Raw genomic sequence first — 21,114 nt, 5'->3', positions numbered from 1 at the left:
TTTAGTGAATATCCCTGTTAATAAAATCGATATCTTCACAATAGCTGTCAAAAACATGGCTTTGCACAATTAGAAATTATGGGAATTTTCTGAAAATACAATTTGGGTTCTAAATATAACATTTTCTTTGATAAACCTGTTATTTTAACGTTTATTTATTTATTTATTTAAAAATAAAACCGATTTGACTTTTTGATATTTTTTTTTTTTTTATGGTTAGGGAAGTGCTGAAAATCTGCAGTAGTTGTAGTATTTCATCGTACGGGTTTATGCTAGATACCATAAATTGGAGGTTGATTATTAAAGTCTAAATTTATAGCAGAATGAGCTTTAACAGATGCCCTACTGTATATAACCTGGTCTGTGCTTTTGGTGAGGAAGGAGGCACAGAGATCCAGACAACTCTCAAGTCTCTGCAACAACTTTATTTTTTAATTTTTTTAATTTTTTTTTTTTTCAGTGGCTAAGCAAGGAAGAAGCAAAGTTATGCCCACATGGCACAGCTCTTTGCTCTTGGCATTCTCTGCTGCTTTTCAGAATTGTATTACCTCACTTGTGCCAACAGAAAGGAAAACCCTCCTTTCAGGGCACTCCATAGCCCCGTCAGTATTTGTAACCTTGGATATGATGTATTGGCGAAGCTTTTCATTTTTTTTTTTTTTTTTTTTTTTAAAACAACTGAATCTTATTTAAACTTGTACTCCTGTCCATTGGACGTTCAGTAGTATTTAGATTATAAGCAGTCCATTTCAGTCCTCCAGGACTACCAAAAGATCATATTTTGGATTTATCCAGCTTGATCCCAGATCATGTTGACAAATTTAAAATAACTAGACCAAAGGTGTTTCAGAAGGAAAAGCCTTAAAATATTCCGTATTTTTAACCATCTCCACATACACGTATAAATTAAACTGCAAGTGTATCTAAATTTAAGTGTGTACTATAGTATATGGTATGAATGCCCGTATGCATAAGTGTGGAAGGCTATCAGTGCGGTCCCACCACGATGTGACCCCATCTGATTGGTGCGGTCACACTAAAGGATGGAGAGGTTACTCACTTTATATCCAGTGCCTCTCCCTCCGTGCAGTTCACATTATAGCGGCCACGTCCAGTATTAGGAAGGACGCCGGCCACTGCAAGGCAGTGCTATATAATAGGCGCCGCCCACAATGAATGCACGTTCTGGGGTCACAGGACCCAAATCAGCCAATAGCAGGGTTTACTGGGTTATTTAAACCTAAACCTGCAATGGTTCAGTGCCCTGTCGTGGTTTCCATCCTGTTGGTTATCCGAGAGCGCGTTCCTGAATTTGTTTATTGATTTTGGCTTGGATTGGCTTGACTTCCCGTATTTCTGGTATCCCTGACCCTTTGGCTTTGTTCTTATTGTATTCGTTCCTTTCTGTTTTCCTGACCTCAGCTCATGACTGTTTATTCTATTATGTTAAATCCGGACATTCTAAGGCCCGGTAATTCGTTATTACGTGTTTTACTTAATTCTGCGTGTTGGGCCACTGGTTTGTCCTGACAGGAACACTGTGAAAATCTACATTCCCACACTTTCCCACTTTCTACACCTATCCCCACTGTATCAGCCATCTCTCTACATTTATATAGCCACACTCTCCATTTACATAGCCACAAGACATTGTCCCAGCTAGCAAGCCGATACTTACTATAACAGTCCGCCAATCACAAGGTGCCTTCATCCGGCAAACAGCGTTTTCTAGTCCCTGCTCATTTATTTGTCCTCTGTGATGCCACCCACTGTTCACACACCCCTTTTAATGATGCAACGCATCTTGTATTTCACTCTACTTTACATTTATTCTGTATTCTGGCTTTGTACTTGGTAGATTTGATTTCTGTCTTGTTCAGCCTGGCCACTTATTGGACAGGGACATATGCCTACTATTTTCTGTCCCTCTCTGGTGAGTCATATTGTGCAAGTTGGGTTATATATAACTTTGACCATTATTTATGTTTGCATACACAGACACACTGTCCAAATCAGTGTCCCAGACACCCTGTACATTTATATAGCCCCATTGTCTCAGCTAGCCATATCCATTTACATAAGCCATTGTTCCAACACTGTCCCATTCATCTTTTACAATTTGCATTGTGGGAATGTCCCAGCCACACTATCTAAAATAGCTCCCCCCACCCATTAGTAAATCTACATCCCTAATGTCAAGTACACACTCCCATTTACATCTCCTACCAGTTATTTTTCCTCTCTACAGATTTATTCAAATCTGCCTCTTTTTCCCAGACCCCTTCAGATCCAATGTCAATTAGTTCCCTTATTCACATCCATTCGGTGTATTCCAATCTCTATATTTTAACAACCCCTGATGGGTATTTCTCCCCCACTCACATCTCAACATTTGTCTGCCATTCAATCCTGTCTCCAATTTGAATCCCTGCATTCCCTTACCAATTAATCCACCCTACTCAATTTGCATATCTAGATGTTCATTACACTTGGGATATAATGAAAAGATTTTAGCTACCACCAATGTGTTGCTAGTGGTCCTGCAGGTTGAGTACCTTAATGCTCACAGCAAAATTCATGTGATTAAAAAAAAAATAATAATAATATATATATATATATATATATATATATATATATATATATATATATATATATATATATATATATATATATATATATATATATAATGTAAATTTGCTACATCTCTCCTTATGTGCACTAAAGTCACCAAAATCACTTCATGTCAATCAAGTGGCCTGGGGTCCTATCATGCCCATCGGGTCATGCATTGGTCTTAACATTGTAGTTTTAGTTTTCAATTTGGGTCACTGAATCCTTTAGCATAGAGAATAAACCAGGGGTTTATTCACTAAACTATGTAATGTAGTGCATTGCAATATTGTAAAAATATTCAATGCAACATAGGCACAGCTTGGCTAATTTAACCTACATTTTGCAATTCGGTTTGTAATTCATTACATTTTGATTTTTAGTGAATAAAGCCCCAAGTATCTTTTGACTATGGCTAAGACAGGGCTTTGATGTGAAACCTAGCCATTGCCTGGAGCAGGGGTAGGCAAAGATCGGCACTGCAGATGCTGTGGACTACATATCCCATAAAGATCTTACAGTCATAATGCTGGCAAAGCATCAGGAGCGATGTAGTCCACAGCATATGCAGTCCCGAATGGAATACCCTACAGGGTATTGACTGTACCTCACTGGTGATGCTTGTGGGAGGTTGAAACAATGATCTGAGGTTGGCATATCCCTTGTGAGGTTTGGTCCACCTCCACTGAAACATGTGATTTGGACAGGTTATGTGCTATGTTAGTTGAGCAATGCAGGATTCAGCTAAATTTGGCAAGAATCATGCTCAAACTGAAATCTTAAGCCCATTAACAAAGTCACTGGAGGACAATTTCATGTCGTTTGAAGGGTACTCCAACAATAAGGTGTTTTCCTAAAACATGACTTGCGTTTAGAGCAGTGTTTACCAATTGGTGTTCTGCGGAACAAAAAATTGGGTTCCGCCCCAAAAATGTAAAATAAAATGGCCGCGGGCGGCGAGGGAGCAGTGATCTCCCCCGTGCGCACAGCAGTGCTCCGGCATCACGAAGAGGCGCACGAGGGAGCTGAGCAGGGAGATCAGAGCTCCCTCGCTGCCCGCCTCCACCGCTTACCTGTCTGTCCTACGCCACCTGCCAAGCTGCAGCCAGCCCCACTGGACCCCAGGGACTCTATGCCAGCACTCCTAAAGGTAGGGGGGCTGGATGGGGGTTCCACGATGTTGATACACTATGTCAAAGGGTTCCACTGGAAAAATTAATTGGTAAAAGGGGGTTAAACCCTGTATGTGCGGTGTTTCATAAAAAAACACTGTGAATACAGACTTCGAGCACCATAACTACTTCAAACTGATAATGGTGCTTAGAGTAATTCTTTGTTAAACACACTGCGTCGCTGCAGAGCGTGGCGACTCTAAATGTCAGTGACTGACATCAGAGGAGTGGCTACTGGAGGTGTCCCTAGGCAGCAATGTAAACACTGCCTTTTCAATGAAAAGACAGTGTTTACAGCAAAAGGCCTGCATGGACTGACTGTTCTCACCAAAACAACTACATTAAGCTGTAGTTGTTCTGGTGACTATAGTGTACCTTTTTAAAGAGATTTAAAGGCCTTTTGGTCTGTTAGAGGACTGTCTTTTGAAAATCAGTAATTACAATGAGACTTAAAAATGAGACTTAAAATCCAGTAGTCACATAATTTGTTGCAATGAGAACCTAGGAGGATGTGCAATGCAACGGAGAATGGATATCCAAATGTCTATATAAGATATGAAACCGTAAATCTAAAAAAAATACAATTAAAAAAAAAAAGCATTCAAAAAGAGTCCATGAGTAAGACATAAAAGATTAAATGAAGATCGTAAAACTAAATCCTCACATATTGGCCAACACTCTGAATTGTTGGATATTCTAGGTAAAAACCTTTTTTTGGATTCCTTTAACGTTTGGTTCCTTGTGTTCCATCTCCATCCAAGCTAAATACCAAGCAATCCAATTTCTTCATAAGGCATGCTCTACATTTCACAGACACCGTTTGCAGTCTTTGATCCTTGTTGCAATCTTTACATTTTACCATATTTTCCCACAGCAGCTGTTGCAATTCTGTAGGGAGGAAAGGGTTGGGGTGATATTATAGAAACTTACATATATTTCAAGGGTTCTAACAAGGTAAAAGAGGATGATTTACTGAACAGACTGAATGTCCAGAACAAAATAAATTGTAAGAGAGATTGTGGTGGAGTAAAACTCTGTAGCCTAACCTAGGCCAAAAAAAAAAAAAAATTTAAAATGATGCAAAATTCTGAAAAATATTTAAATTTTTATAGCTTTTTATATGGGGATATACATATTTAATTTTTTTTTTCATGGTCTATTTTATATTTTAATATTTTGAAAACAATAAATTTGAAAAATGTATCCAAAAATAATTTTATAGTTCTAAAAAAAATATTTACACACATTTGCTCTTCATAAATAGTCCAATATGCTTCTATGTAAGAGTGACCAAATAACCACTTAGGAACAGTAAAGAAACCGTTTGATAAACTGTGGCTCATCTCTGTTCAGATATCGCTCTGCGAAATGTGGATTATTAATGCCCAAGTCTTAATTCCACATTATCAAAACCATTGAGATGGGGATGGTTTCTGAATCGCCAAAAAGAACCATCATCTATGCCAAACCAAGAAACCAACCGCATTGAAGATTCAAGCTTTACCAGTTATGTTGCTAAGCGTGTTCCTTTATAATCCTAGAACGCAAAAATTAGAATGGGTTGCATCCTGGTTTCAGGTATTTTGTCCCCAATTAAACTTGATCATGTACCACATACTGATAACTTTATATTAACTTGTTAGCATACCTATCAGATCTGTCCATTTAAAATAAATGTATTTAAAATGGACAGAATAATTCTCATGGTCCCATACATTAATAGGCATGACCTTTTGTACAAACCGGATTAAAAGGCGAAGCGTGCAAATCCTTGTATCTAGCGGGATGTTTTGTTTTTTGTTTTAAGTCTTGTAAGATGAATAGGAAACCGTTCGAGCAAAGCATAACTTACTTGTGAACAGCACATAAACTGAATGCAGATACTAACAGACACACTAAGCACTAATGACCCTAAACAATATAAGTGAATGTGAAACTGCACTTCAAAAGCCGAGAAAGTTAGTGTTTACATTCAGCAAAAGCTACAATAGATTTGGTTGTTTTCACACAGCCATCAGATTATGTTATGGTAAATACGAGCTTGTGTTGCCATCTTTGAAGTGCAAGGTGACTGTCAAAAAAGGTTTAGCCTTGCCTTTGTAAGCTAAATGATAGCAGAAGGCACAAAAGCTTGACACACTGTGTTCCTATCGCTGCTGACAATACTAAGAACAAATTGCCTTTAATTTTCTGGGTCTTGTCAACCTCTGTGATGTCAGGCTGAGCTAGACATGCTTACTAGTTTATCAGGAGGATGGGAGCCAGCAAATGACATAACTCCATTCTACCCACAAGATAAACTGGGAAAAATGTACCAGGTTAGACTGGTTATTTTGGCCTGACGTCCAATTTCCATAAATGTTTAGGGCGAGGGGAATAAACCCCCAACGGGGGAAAAAGTTAATGTGAATTGCATTAACGCATGTTAACAACATGCATTGTTGCCACTGTTATATATTTAAAAATTGAATACATAAAGTTACTGAGGTTTATGAGTAAACCTAAAACCATACACATTTTACAGCAAATAAAGCTGTGTAATGTATAGAGGTCTAAATTTACCATTTGTATAACGTTGGTACTATTCTGAAAATGCTAAATGAAATTACACCTTATTAATGTGTTGGAGAACATGGTTAATTTGTAAAGATTAGTGCTCAGTGGGGGAATGCTTCATCAATAGAATCTGTTCAACCCTTGGGTCGCAGCATGGTTGACCCAGCCATTCGTCCTTTCGAGGTAGATAAAATGAGTCCCATTAAATTTGGTTTAAGGTAACATCCCCAGAACGTACTTGAAAACCAGAGTAATCTGAATGTGTCTTTCCTGGTTAAATACTTTGGTATTATTATTTTATTCAACTTGCTTACTCTATAGGTGGTAAAAGAGGCCTTCTATTACCAGCTTTCATTTGTAGGGATGAATGTTTTGCAAAATATTTTTCTCTAAACTCCAAACTTCAGTTATCTATCAAAAGAAAAGTGAGGCTTCAAGGGATACATTTTTGTTTTGCAATTCTTTGCAATGCAATGCAAAATTAAAGTTAAATATGTATTCTGGATTTTGGAAGAGGTTAATGACATAGAAAATCTGCTGGAAGCTAGTTTTGTCGGATGCCTTATACACACTTGCTTCTCTTGTTCTTAAAGTTCATTTTGACCCATGCTGTGCCTTGTGCTGCCCTAAACACTGTCTCTCCCCCTCTTCTCTCTCTCTCCCCCTCTTCTCTCTCTCTCTCCCCCTCTTCTCTCTCTCTCTCCCCCTCTTCTCTCTCTCTCCCCCTCTTCTCTCTCTCTCCCCCTCTTCTCTCTCTCTCCCCCTCTTCTCTCTCTCTCCCCCTCTTCTCTCTCTCTCCCCCTCTTCTCTCTCTCTCCCCCTCTTCTCTCTCTCTCCCCCCACCTCTCTCTCTCCCCCCACCTCTCTCTCCCCCCCACCTCTCTCCCCCCCCACCTCTCTCCCCCCCCACCTCTCTCTCCCCCACCTCTCTCTCCCCCCACCTCTCTCTCCCCCCACCTCTCTCTCCCCCCACCTCTCTCTCCCCCCACCTCTCTCTCCCCCCACCTCTCTCTCCCCCCACCTCTCTCTCCCCTCTTCTCTCTCTCACCCACGTCTTTCTCTCTCTCTCTCTCTCCCCCCCACGTCTTTCTCTCTCTCTCCCCCCACGTCTTTCTCTCTCTCTCCCCCCACGTCTTTCTCTCTCTCTCCCCCCACGTCTTTCTCTCTCTCTCTCCCCCCACGTCTTTCTCGCTCTCTCTCCCCCCACGTCTTTCTCTCTCTCTCTCTCCCCCCACGTCTTTCTCTCTCTCTCTCCCCCACGTCTTTCTCTCTCCCCCCCCACGTCTTTCTCTCTCCCCCCCACGTCTTTCTCTCTCCCCCCCACGTCTTTCTCTCTCCCCCCCCACGTCTTTCTCTCTCCCCCCCACGTCTTTCTCTCTCCCCCCCCACGTCTTTCTCTCTCCCCCCCACGTCTTTCTCTCTCCCCCCCACGTCTTTCTCTCTCCCCCCCACGTCTTTCTCTCTCCCCCCCACGTCTTTCTCTCTCCCCCCCACGTCTTTCTCTCTCCCCCCCACGTCTTTCTCTCTCCCCCCCACGTCTTTCTCTCTCCCCCCCACGTCTTTCTCTCTCCCCCCCACGTCTTTCTCTCTCCCCCCCACGTCTTTCTCTCTCCCCCCACGTCTTTCTCTCTCCCCCCCACGTCTTTCTCTCTCCCCCCCACGTCTTTCTCTCTCCCCCCCACGTCTTTCTCTCTCCCCCCACGTCTTTCTCTCTCCCCCCACGTCTTTCTCTCTCCCCCCCACGTCTTTCTCTCTCCCCCCCACGTCTTTCTCTCTCCCCCCCACGTCTTTCTCTCTCCCCCCCACGTCTTTCTCTCTCCCCCCCACGTCTTTCTCTCTCCCCCCCACGTCTTTCTCTCTCCCCCCCACGTCTTTCTCTCTCCCCCCCACGTCTTTCTCTCTCCCCCCCACGTCTTTCTCTCTCCCCCCCACGTCTTTCTCTCTCCCCCCCACGTCTTTCTCTCTCCCCCCCACGTCTTTCTCTCTCCCCCCCACGTCTTTCTCTCTCCCCCCCACGTCTTTCTCTCTCCCCCCCCACGTCTTTCTCTCTCCCCCCCACGTCTTTCTCTCTCCCCCCACGTCTTTCTCTCTCCCCCCCACGTCTTTCTCTCTCCCCCCATGTCTTTCTCTCTCCCCCCCACGTCTGTCTCTCTCCCCCCCACGTCTGTCTCTCTCCCCCCCACGTCTGTCTCTCTCCCCCCACGTCTGTCTCTCTCCCCCCCACGTCTGTCTCTCTCCCCCCCACGTCTGTCTCTCTCCCCCCCACGTCTGTCTCTCTCCCCCCCACGTCTGTCTCTCTCCCCCCCACGTCTGTCTCTCTCCCCCCCACGTCTGTCTCTCTCCCCCCCACGTCTGTCTCTCTCCCCCCCACGTCTGTCTCTCTCCCCCCCACGTCTGTCTCTCTCCCCCCCCACGTCTGTCTCTCTCCCCCCCCACGTCTGTCTCTCTCCCCCCCCACGTCTGTCTCTCTCCCCCCCCACGTCTGTCTCTCTCCCCCCCCACGTCTGTCTCTCTCCCCCCCCACGTCTGTCTCTCTCCCCCCCCACGTCTGTCTCTCTCCCCCCCACGTCTGTCTCTCTCCCCCCCCACGTCTGTCTCTCTCCCCCCCACGTCTGTCTCTCTCCCCCCCCCACGTCTGTCTCTCTCCCCCCCCCACGTCTGTCTCTCTCCCCCCCCACGTCTGTCTCTCTCCCCCCCACGTCTGTCTCTCTCCCCCCCCACGTCTGTCTCTCTCCCCCCCCACGTCTGTCTCTCTCCCCCCCCACGTCTGTCTCTCTCCCCCCCCACGTCTCTCTCTCCCCCCCCCACGTCTGTCTCTCTCCCCCCCCCACGTCTGTCTCTCTCCCCCCCCACGTCTGTCTCTCTCCCCCCCCACGTCTGTCTCTCTCCCCCCCCCACGTCTGTCTCTCTCCCCCCCCACGTCTGTCTCTCTCCCCCCCACGTCTGTCTCTCTCCCCCCCCACGTCTGTCTCTCTCCCCCCCCCACGTCTGTCTCTCTCCCCCCCCCACGTCTGTCTCTCTCCCCCCCCACGTCTGTCTCTCTCCCCCCCCACGTCTGTCTCTCTCCCCCCCCCACGTCTGTCTCTCTCCCCCCCCCACGTCTGTGTCTCTCTCCCCCCCCCCACGTCTGTCTCTCTCCCCCCCCACGTCTGTCTCTCTCCCCCCCCCACGTCTGTCTCTCTCCCCCCCCCACGTCTGTCTCTCTCCCCCCCCCACGTCTGTCTCTCTCCCCCCCCACGTCTGTCTCTCTTCCCCCCCCACGTCTGTCTCTCTTCCCCCCCCCACGTCTGTCTCTCTTCCCCCCCCCACGTCTGTCTCTCTTCCCCCCCCCACGTCTGTCTCTCTCTCTCTCTCTCCCCCCCCCCCCCCACGTCTTTCTGGAGTCTGGAGCAGCAACAGCAATTCTTAATCTATAGGTTTCAATTCATGAAGCACTGTTCATTTAATTTCTTCTCCGTGCCAATAGTGAAAATCACTACATTGAATCACTTTAATTGCTGCTGATGAAGTTGCTGATACCAATTCTTTTTTGTAAATCATAATTTTATTAGAACTTTTCAGGGCAAACCTAATATTCCCTATTATGCTATCATAGTCTGATAACCAGCATTTGTTTATATATAAGGAAAAGCACAATTAATCATTGAGTTTATAATTAGAAAGAGGGGTGAGGAGGGACAAGGAAGGTATTGGGGTTTATTCTAATCCCTAGCAAACCCAACTCTAAGGCCAGACCTATTCCCTCATCAATACCACGCAACTACAGGACATAAATCCAAAAGAGTAACAATATTAGTCAGCAACAAAATAGCATACACACTCCTGTATCGACCCCATGGGTAGGTACATAATATTAGTGTGCACCATCAATAACAGCCTATATACCATAGTCTCGGTCTACGCACCAAATACAGACCAAACGAATTTCCTCCACAAGCTGTTAACTAAGATAACACGACTACAGAAAGGAATGTTAATCCTCTACGGGGACTTCAACCATATTATAGACCCAATGCAAGATACCACATCACAACTTAGCTCTAAAGCAAGGACGAAACGAGTCCAAGCGTGCATGACATACCAGAAACTACTAGATGCACACCAACTATACAATACTTGGAGAGTACTTAATCCACGAATAAAAAACTACACTTATTACTCAGCCCCGCACAAAACATACACACGCATAGACAGATTCCATGTCCATAGAACGTACCTAGACCAAATAATCGACAGCAATATCAACACAATTAGTTGGTCGGACCACGCAGCTATAACACTAATGGTTAAAGACCAATATGACTACAAACACAAGAGCCCATGGAGACTCAACGAATCCCTACTATACAACCCGACATTCACTAGACATCTAGAGGAAGAAATAACACACTATTTTGACATAAACCACACAGAGCAGACCACGATAGACACGGTATGGCAGGCACACAAACCAGTCATTAGGGGCCTGTTAATACAAAAAGCGGCGCGGATCAAACACAGCACCCAAGCGCAATGGATAAAATGGAACACTCAATTGACCGACCTTACCACTAAAAACAAAACATCCCCAACAGACGCACTGCAATCCCAAATCAAGGATATACAAGATAAAATCAAAGAACACACACTACAAAGAGTGAGCTACAATATACATAGACTCAAACAACAACAATACACATAAGGCAACAGAGCCAGTAAGTTATTAGCATCCAGACTCAAAAACAGAGTGACCAATAGTAGGATACCATACATAATAGATCAGAATAACAAAAAACTTCTCTTCCCAGTGGACATGAGCAATGCTTTCGGCTATATAACCTAGAGAACGCAACCCACTTAAAACGAAGAGATGAAGACATACACTCATACCTAGAAACCACTCAACTACCGACACTATTACCCACCCAGATATCAGAACTAACGGCTCCCGTGACAACACAAGAGGTAACAGCCGCAATCAGGGCATTGCCGAAAAACAAAGCACCAGGTCCTGACTGCTTCACTAACCTATACTATCAAAAATTCCAACACATCTTATCACCTTACCTCACGCAGCTATTTAACCGAGCCACGCAAACAGGTACACTCCACGAGGAATTACTAATGGCACATATTATCACCCTCCCTAAGCCAGGCAAACCACCGACTCACTGCCCCAACTTCCGACCAATATCGCTCCTCAACACCGACGCCAAATTGTACGCTAAAGTCCATGCACAAAGATTGAGTAGTATACTACCTCACCTGATACATACAGATCAAGTGGGCTTTGTGGCTGGGAGGCAGGGATCGAATGACACATGCAAGGTACTGAACCCTGGTGCATAGTGTGAGGAGGGGGGGAGTCGGAGGCCTCCTGGTGTCCCTAGACGCTGAGAAGGCCTTCGACCGTCTCAGTTGGTCCTTCCTGCAGGCTGTACTACACAAATTTTCGTTCCCACAGCAATTTAATAATGTGATCAGAGCCTTATACAACCATCCAACAGCCAAAGTAGTGACAGCTGGGTTCTGCTCAGACACCTTTCAGATCACAAATGGGACGAGACAGGGCTGCCCGCTGTCACCCCTGCTATACGTCTTAGCATTAGAGTCACTAGCAGCCAAAATTAGGGACGAAATCTCCATAAAAGGGGTCAAGCTGGGCACTAAAGAATACAAACTAAGCCTATTTGCGGACGACCTCTTTCTGACACTAACAGAGCCGTACATCTCCCTGCCTAACCTCATGAAACACATAGAGCAATATGGGAAATACTCCTATTATAAACTCAACTTAACCAAAACACAGGCTATGGGGATTAATATACACAAACAACAAATGGAAATACTAAAAGAGAAATTTTCCCTAGATTGGCGCACAGACTAACTAAACTTCCTAGGCCTGCCCTATTCAAACTTAACTACCTAAGCATTCTATCGAACTTTAAAGACACTCTAAAAACCTGGGAAGGGAAGTACATATCTTGGGTGGGCTGCATAACAGCGGTCAAAATGACACTCCTACCTAAACTCCAATATCTGTATAGAACCTTACAAATACCACTGCCTAACAGCTTCTTTCTCACGACCCAAAACTTACTCCTCAGATTCGTGTGGCAAAACAAAAAAGTAAGAATAGCCACAAAGGTCATACAGAGAGATGTAATCACAGGCGGTCTAGGGTTCCCCGACATACAAACTTATTACAAAGCAGCAATACTTCATACAATCTCACAACTGAAACCACAACCCGACCAACCGCAGTGGCTCCAGATAGAATCCCACTGGGCTCACGACTCCTCAATCTACTCCTACCTCTGGACCCCAAACCAATGCAGACCCCCACCACACCACTTGCTCCCCACATGCCATTTATTACTCGAAATATGGGACTCAGTGAAAAACAGCATAACGGCCTACCAACCAATACCCCTAGCGACCCCAATGGAAGTAATGTCTAGGATCATACCCACATTGGATCAAAAAAGGTGGTTGGAGCATGATATCAAATATATTGAACAGCTATATGACAGAAGGGAGCTCATGCAGTTTCCGGTATTGCAAACCGTGTACAATCTCCTGAACCGAATGCTGTTTCCGTACCTACAGCTTAAGTCATACCTGGCGCACACCCGACCCCAAGCACTAAACACTGAATCACTCCAGAAGCTTTCTACATTTGAGAAAATCTGCACGAACGCACTGCCCCCCCAAAAAGGTGATATCACTGTGTTATAAAGCTCTGCTACACTCACAGACTAAAGTAAAACTTGCATATAAACAGGCTTGGCACAAAGAATTAAACCTAACAATAAGTGAGGAATGCTGGGCGAAAGCGTACTCTTCACACAGAGGCATCACATCATGCACTAACCACTTAGAACTCCAAATAAAAATACTATATCGCTGGTACCTGGTGCCAGACAGAATACACAAAATATGGCCACAATCCTCAACAAATCAATGCTGGAGGTGCAAGGATAAGGTGGGAACGATGTTGCACACGTGGTGGACCTGTGATATCTTACAACCTTTCTGGCGCAAGGTTGCGCATCTCATTCAACAAACCACGAACACCAAAATAGAACCCACAGTAGAGATGTGCCTCTTATATATCCCTCCAGAAAACATATCTAGGGCCCAATGGGCAGTTATCTACCATATATTAATATAAGCTGCGATGGTGATAGCCAGGTTATGGAAATCACTTATAGCACCAAACTTCCATACCCTCCTCAACCAAATCAACACTAACTGGCAATATGAAACGATGCTTGCACACCAAAGAGGCCTGAACAAGTCAATGGCAAAAGCCAACTTGATGTGGAAAGAATATTGGGAGGTAAACAAAAGCCGATGACATCCCTCCAATCTGCCACACATCTTCCCTGATACCCCACTGGACACAGGTACACACACACGACAGGTGCCACAATAGTATGAAACTTTACCGACGCCCAACGAATACAGGGCAACACATGTACACAAGGTACAGCAAATGAAGGCACTCCTACACGCATAAAGTCTAAAAGAATAGAGCAGATGAAGGGGAGGGACAAAGTCCTAAACCACTAGTTAAAAGCAGAGGACTAGTTAAGACTTGGCCTCTGATTTACTGGGTTGTGACTAACGACCAACAAGAACCAAGTCAAGGGTCAAACAAAGTGTCACAGCTCAAAGCAGTTTGAATAACCTTCACCTAATGGTACGTTACTGATGGCAACCCCAACCTTCTTTCCCCCCTCCCCCCCCCCCCCAACCACCACCTATGGGTAATACTAAACATTACATTGATGATGTGACGTTATTGACTATTTTGTAAACCATGTTTTTTTACTTTTCCCATCCTTATTTCTGCTGTACCCCATACTTTAATAAAATAAAAATTGTCAAATTGAAAAAAAAGAAAATGGCCTCAAGACAAAGGAAGGGTGTAAATCCTGCTATGTTAGGGAGCCCCTGATTGCATTTCCTTTGCAAACTGTGTCCAATTCTCCCTACCTTCCCTGAAATCACCATCCCTGCTGGAAGCACATTCCAGAGCTTCACTGCCCCTCAAGCAATAACGTAGGCATGTCCAAATCTGGGCAACACGTGCTTTTCTGTGGGAAATTAGGTGTGTAATATGATTCAATACCAGCTCATCATAATTTCTTCAAGATGCCTGTATTTTAGACTGGGGTAACATAAACCCAATAATAAAGTTTTTTAAAAAGGGGTGGAGTTTTTTAAAAAGGGGTGGAAAAGGCGAAAAATCTGAGGGCAGGGGGAAAAAAGTAAAGTTGCACTGAAAAGAAACCAGGCAATATAGCTGAACAGGATGCACTTGGCCTTCCTGATATGCACTCCATGGAACCTAAATTGAATGAATGGACTGTTGTGGACTGCAATTGTCAACTTGTTTATTTGTGCATTGTTTTGTGCATTTCCAATGAGAATGGAAGTATACCATCTGAACAACATATTTCAGCTAAGGATTGTCTAGCAGCAAGGGAGATCCAAGCTATCAACTTCTCGTGTATAAGACTTCTAAACATTTGGCAGCTACAGTGGGCTGCATACGTATTTATCCACAATGTTGCAAAAATAATGCAATACTGATTCTCTGTTTATTTGGTATTTACATCAAAATATTAAAACCCCAGAGAGAGGAAACTTACTGGTGTCTGGAAACGGCACCATTTTTACACTCGAAATGATGCCAAACACACAGTTTTATACAAATGTGCTGTTTTTAACGCCTTCACTCCCAATCCTGTAATATAGACTAAATAAATGTCATTGTGCATGGTAGAGCAATGCAAAATAAAACCTTGTTTCCTCCCACATACCTTTTCCCTCGAGTGAGCAACTGAACTTTCTATAATGAGAAGGTTAATTTCTCTACATAGGTTCTATTTAGAACTCCTCACATACTGTTCACAAGAGCCCATTTGGCTCAAAAGACATTTGCAGCCTTTTTGCTGCTATGGAGGGGGTGATCAAACAGGCAAAGGGGTGGGGGGATAAAACAGGAAGCAAAAGTATTCAGCAATGCCTTGTACTGCCCATATACCTAGTCAGGCAACTGTATACATTGTATATGGTAAACACTCATATTTTGTCAGGCTGCATTGATCCAGAATACGATATATAAAGTTCCTTACATATACTCAATAAGCAGGGTACCTGACTACACCTCTATTTTTGCTGTTGCGCACATATTAAGTACTGCCTGAAATGGTTCAAGATAAGGTAAACCGTATAATCTTATTTAAAAAAAAAAAAAAAAAATGAACAAATGGGGAAAACAAGTACCTTCTTGAAAAGCAATGTATTAACAAAAACCCTGCTTTTCTGCTAGTTCTTCATCACCGGTTTTAATTAAATGTTAGTTTTTTGGTTTTTTTTTGTAATGTATAACTTAGTAGTAATGGTGTTGAAGCGTATTGTAAGCCTATAATTACTGTAGGTTTAAAGATCTAGCCTTTCTTGTGTTTCTTCATGGCTGGCACAGGTTGCTTACAGTGTGAATAGCTAACGAATGTGGTAGAGTACAATTTCCTGTGCTGTCACAGCCATCCCTCCCAGCTCCAGAGCCTCCTACTGTGGATGGAGATCGATCTGGCTTCTGTTCACTTTAAATCTTGTAAATGATTGGGCTTTGCAGCTCGGTTGCCAGAGCAACACCAGATGCTTCCTAAACCTTTTTATTCAAATGTTATATGATTACAAGAGCATGGAACATAAATAAAAATGTCACATCTGCATTTTTCCTTCCCTTAGACTAACGAAATGATTTCTGTAGGTGCCAAAGAAGATGTATAGAAGGATGGGAAAATTAAAATAAGCAGCTTATTTTTATTCTGATTTGCAAACTTTGATATTTTCCTACACCATAGATGGGTACATTTACAGAAAAAAAAAAAAATGTACGGTTTGCAAAACAGAACAAAAACAAGGCATTGCAAATCTTTGAACTTTTCTTGAATATCTAATCAGTTTAAGTGGGGAGAAAAAACAAAAGAAAGAAATGAGAATATTAAGCCCTTTGCCAGGTCCTCTGTTGGTTGAAGTTGGAAAAAGCTACAGAAACCTGAATCAAAGTCTATCAAATGTGCATAAAATTAACATTACTAGTGTTTTAAAAGAAAAGTTGCTTTTTATTTATTTTTCTCTCCCTTATTTTACACCATGGAATAAAACACTGAAAATATGTATATTAAAGATTTAGCAGTTGACATGACAATCCAGTTAAGCAAGGGCACACTGCTTTGGGGGAGACGCAAAATCACACTTTGTGATTTTCCACCTCCACTCAGTGTTCTATGACAGAAAAAGTCAATGTTTTATAACATTGATGGACAAGGAGCCAAGACAGAGGTATCCACTTTAAAGATATTGTTGCACATTTCTTTAAAGGGTTACAACAAGCATCATAACCACTACAGCCCTCTGTAGTGGTTATGATGCCAGGAGTACCCTGGCCCAGTTCCCCATTAATTGGGCAAACCATTTTAGCAATAGCTTGCTCTCTTTCCTGGCCACCGGCTGGGGATCCTCGCTCCTCGGCTGACACATTTAAGGCTTCTGCACAGCTGCAGAAGCCATTGGCTGAGAGTGTCAGGGACCACACAATTGACATCAGCCAATAGCCAGCATGGAACTCTTGCTACGAGCTAGCTGGTTAACTATGCCCCAATGACTTTATCCTAGGCAGCATAGCAGAAACGCTGTACTTTACTGACAGATTCCAGGCACTGTGACCACCACAAAAAAAGTGGTCATGGTGTTTAGAGTAATACTTTCATTTTATATTTTAGACCTTAAACTCTTGTTTAAATATAGAGGATAGGTCAACATAATATCAAGATTTTTAATAAGTGTTCTTTTCCCTTTAAACCATATAGGTCATACTATAAATGCTTTTTATTTATTTATTTTTTATTTTTAAAAACGTTTTCTTAACATTGTGTGACACCACTCTTGGTGGTGGTATATAATGTGGATTAGGTAATTTTCTCTATAGACTTTGCAGTATCATACGAAGAAGTAGGGTCCCTGCTTTTTCCGAATATGAAAACCCTACTGAAAACACATTTAAAATAAATATATAATAAACAATAAAATCTCACACGGTGCTTTAATTAAAACTCAGCTCTATAGAACATGTCTGTATTTTATGATGACAAACTATTACACCATAGAGAATGTACCGTATGAAATCGAGTATAAGTCCCTTTTCAGCTCCCAGTGTAAGTTTTACGAGAGCCGCGGGATCAGACCGTTGCCACGGGTTACCGTGGCAACGCTCCGCGCGGCCGCGAGACTTACAGTGGGACTTGACAGGGGAGCTGACCGGGCCGGCGCGTTGTAGAATGGAGCTGACAGGAGCTGCAGGAAAGGTAAGTTACAGCTCTCTGCCAGCCCCCTCCTACACAGTGCACACCACTGGACCACCAGGGAGTGAGATTCCCCCCTCCCTGCCATGTATCAAGCAGGGAGGGGGGGACGAAAAAAATATATAAATAATAATAAAATAAAATATTGAAAAAATAATAATAAAATAAAAAATAATATAACAAAAAACATTATTAAAATAATAATAAAAATGCCCACCAAGGCTCTGCAACACATACACAAACACACACACACACTGCACTCATATACACACACACACTGCACTCATATACACACACACACTGCACTCATATACACACACACACTGCACTCATATACACACACACACTGCACTCATATACACACACACACTGCACTCATATACACACACACACTGCACTCATATACACACACACACTGCACTCATATACACACACACACTGCACTCATATACACACACACACTGCACTCATATACACACACACACTGCACTCATATACACACACACACTGCACTCATATACACACACACACTGCACTCATATACACACACACACTGCACTCATATACACACACTGCACTCATATACACACACTGCACTCATATACACACACTGCACTCATATACACACACTGCACTCATATACACACACTGCACTCATATACACACACTGCACTCATATACACACACTGCACTCATATACACACACTGCACTCATATACACACACTGCACTCATATACACACACTGCACTCATATACACACACTGCACTCATATACACACACTGCACTCATATACACACACTGCACTCATATACACACACTGCACTCATAAATTTAATTAATATAATTTTTTTAGGATCTAATTTTATTTAGAAATTTACCAGTAGCAGCTGCATTTCCCACCCTAGTCTGGTACTCGAGTCAATACGTTTTCCCAGTTTTTTGGGTTAAAATTAGGGGCCTCTGCTTCTATTCGGGACGGCTTTATACTCGAGTATATATGGTATTAAACATTCAGGTGTAGTGTTGGGCAGCTAGGACAAAACCCAAGCTCAACCTGCCAAAAAACATAGGTCTTTGATATAGGCTGAGCACACTAACAATACAATGTGGCATCCCTCTGTATGCATTGGATATATTGTCTGGCATTGTAGGAGAACATGTATAGGCTAAGCAATGTTGTAGAAGGAAACTTGCCTTATACCATATTTAGAACCCTACCTGCACCTTTGAATCATTTTAAGACCCAAAAAGTTTGTAATTCACTACAAAATAAATGTTTAACTTTAAAAACATTTTTTTTTTTTTTTTTTTAAAGGGCACTCAGTGTACCATAACTACTACTGCTCACTGTAGTGGTTATGGTACTAGAAGTGTCCCGGCAGCTTCTCAGGATTAAAACCATTTTTGAATGGTTAGACTTCTTTCCTAGACACTGCCAGGTGCCTCTCCCCACCTCCACTACTAATGCTGGAGAGTAGAAGTTCCCCTATCAGGAGCTATCATTAGCTCTCCCAAACCCATTACCCTGCAGTTCAGGGCTTGGCTCATTGGCTGACTTTGTTAGCTGAATGAGTTAAACCCTAATGGAAGTTCCATCTTAGGACCTGGACGTGGGTGACCGGTGGATCCCAGGTAAGAAGTAAAATTACTCAAAAAAGATTTGACTCCTTAAAATGGAAAACCAATCCTGCAACCATAACCACTACAGTGAGCTGAGCTTATGGTATCTGGATTGTCCCTTTTAATATTCAATAATTACCTTTCACCATTTCTGCAAAAAGATAAATTGATTGCCCAACATACCTACCAACGAGCTTCACTGTGGACTGGCTCATAACCATCCGCCCCTGCGTTCGTTCGTGAGGCTACACATTTATTTGTAAAAGATACATGGCAGTTTTTTAAGCACGGAGAACTTCGCTCCCGCCGGTCAATTTCTGCAGCAATCTGCCCAGGAAACGTGCAGCCACTGAGGAAAGGGGACGGAACAACGAGGAGCGACCGTGGCGAATATCTTCCTAAGCTACAGGCTGCTGGGATATGTGACATCATATTCCGGCGGCCAACTGCTGTGGAGAGAGGAGGGAAGCTACAACAGTGCAGCGGGACCTATGAGCAACTATAAGAAACAGTGTGTGTGTGTGTGTGTGTGTGTGTGTGTGTGTGAGAGCCAGTGAGTGAGTATACGCAGTGTGTGTGTAAGCAGTATGTGTGTAATGGTCAGTGTGTGTGTGTGTGTATCTGTTAGAGCCAGTGAGTGTGTATAAGCAGTGCAAGTGTGTAAGAGACTGTGTGTGTGTAAGCAAGCAGTATGTGTGTAATGGTCAGTGTGTGTGTGTGTGTCTGTTAGAGCCAGTGAGTGTGTATAAGCAGTGCAAGTGTGTAAGAGACTGTGTGTGTGTGTGTGTGTGTAACGGTCAGTGTGTGTATGTGTATAAGCGAGTGAGTGTGTGACGCAAGGGGGTAAAGAAAAGTGGGAAGAAGACACAAAACACATAAAAAAGAATGCCAGACAGTGGATACAATATACAAAAAGGGAAAACAAGAGAAAAAGGTAGTAAAATGCACAAAAGGGGCAAAAAAATGGGTAAGAAGGGCAAAAGTAAGAATATTAGACAGACAGGTGAAGATACATTTTGGGGGCAGCAAAATGTGTCTTCGCCTGTGTAGAAAGAAGTCCTTGCACCGGCCCTGCGTATAGTGTGTTACACCAAAAGTTCGTAAAAAATATCACATGGGATATCTGCATATGACGTGCACTTAAAATAAAATTTCACACAAATCCGATTACCTACTATTAACGCCAAAGTCAGGTTGAGGTTTTTCTCTACACATTACTTAAGATGTGTGCAAAATAAAAGTCAATTTAACATGACACTCTTGTAACCCTCATCCCATCCAACAGCCAGTCTCACAGCTCCCTGCATTCCAGCTGTTTTAGGTATATAATAAACTAAGATTGTGGTCATTTATTATTATTATTTTTAATCTAGAGACATAATGAGCTATGTGTAAATGTTCACGTGACCTAAACACATGGCAGCATGCACTTCCCGCGCTTTCAGGAGTTACCACGTGACTTCTACACCCTCTGGCTCGCCCTGCACTTTCTGCACCACACGAGGTTCGAATTCCCCTAGTTTTATGGCTGGATCGAACCACGTGGAGAAGGGGGGAGGCAAGATACGAAAAATCTGAAAAAAAAATGAATAAATAATTCACACAAAAAATACACAAGTCACTGATTTAAATATAAACAGTTACGGTTTCCTTATTGTACAATTAATCCGGTTATGTTGCCAATACAGTGCCCGGGGATTTATTTTGGTTTCCTCCAAACCTAGGCTGATTGATCTTGGGTTTCAAGCCTCGCTCTGGGTCAGGGTCAGGGTTTTCTAGCTATGGGATCAAAAC

Source organism: Pelobates fuscus, chromosome 9, assembly GCF_036172605.1.
Source record: "Pelobates fuscus isolate aPelFus1 chromosome 9, aPelFus1.pri, whole genome shotgun sequence".
Classification (NCBI taxonomy): Eukaryota; Metazoa; Chordata; class Amphibia; order Anura; family Pelobatidae; genus Pelobates; species Pelobates fuscus.
Note: the sequence above shows the minus strand (reverse complement) of the source record.